We start from the raw sequence: 1,234 nt of genomic DNA, 5'->3' as shown, positions 1-1,234 counted from the left end.
GCGGGTAGGCAACAGCTGCAGCAGCCACTACACCAACAGCCGCAGCAGGAGACAATTGGTGGACTCAAAGTGGTCACCACCGCCACAGCCCTGAACTTGCCGGTAGACAACCGACCCACACCCCCGCAACCCGAATGGCCCAAGATGCTGGCAGGCGCCTACAAGCGGATGCAGCGGCTCGCCCGCTTCCCACTGTCAGCCTTCGGCAGGGCCACCGCCACGTCCGCCTACGGCCTGCAGACGGTCACCTGGCACATGGAACATGGCGGACCCCCTCCAGACAGCAATCTGGACCACATCGAGCGACTGACGGCCCGCCTGGTCGACCGGCAACAGGGCCCAGAAGACCCAGGCCAGCGTCTCACAGGTGTACCCGGCAGCCTTTTAGTAGGCCATCCGTCAACCGGGGGTTTCGGCCTGCTGCCGCTCCGACAGCACATCCATGCTCGCCACGCAGTCTGGGCCGTGCGATTCATTGCACAGGCACTACCGGCGGCAGGTTGTGAAGGTAGGGGTGCGGGAGGGGAAGTAACCGGGGGAGCAGGCGGAGACGAGGAGGTGGCAGCGGCAACCAACAGTGAGGCCCGGGGCCTACACCCGTGGGTACGCACGCTGTCCGCCTACCTGGAACTCACCCACCCTGCACTCCAGCCTTGGGCTCTGACAACCGCCCGGGCCACGGGACCGTGGCTCGGCAGCAGCGACCTTCCCGCAGACATCAGCCGGATCGTGGGGGCACTGGGTCACTTACCGCCTTTGGAAGACATCGGCAGAACCCCTCTGGAACCCGGTGATTGGTGCTGGGCGGCGGCGCTGTGGGGCAACCCACTGCTGCCCAATGCTGCAAGCACCGAGGGCCCCAGCCGTTGACCAGGCCTGGAAGCATACCACGCAGCACTCACACCATGCAGGAAACTGCGCACGGTGGGGGACCTGGTACGGGTGTGGGAAGCGGTAAACACTAGCCAAGCCACCACCCTCCAGGGAGCAGCCTGGCATTCGTGGGCCCGTGAGCACCTCGACCCAGCCACAGACCCCGCCCAGCTGCAGGACAAGGATGCCGCCCTTGCAGCTCTTGGAGCCCTGCACAGCGACATCAGCCCGGCCTGGCTGGCGGCAGCACACGCGGTGGAGATCAGGCTGCGACAGCAACAACCAGTGGAGGAGGAGGGGCCCCAGCAGCAGCCACCAGCACCAGCAGTGACACTGCCAGACTGCGCACAAGTGATGGCTA

This window comes from Volvox carteri (assembly GCF_000143455.1).
Source record: "Volvox carteri f. nagariensis unplaced genomic scaffold VOLCAscaffold_36, whole genome shotgun sequence".
Classification (NCBI taxonomy): Eukaryota; Viridiplantae; Chlorophyta; class Chlorophyceae; order Chlamydomonadales; family Volvocaceae; genus Volvox; species Volvox carteri.
This window is presented reverse-complemented; position numbering follows the sequence as displayed.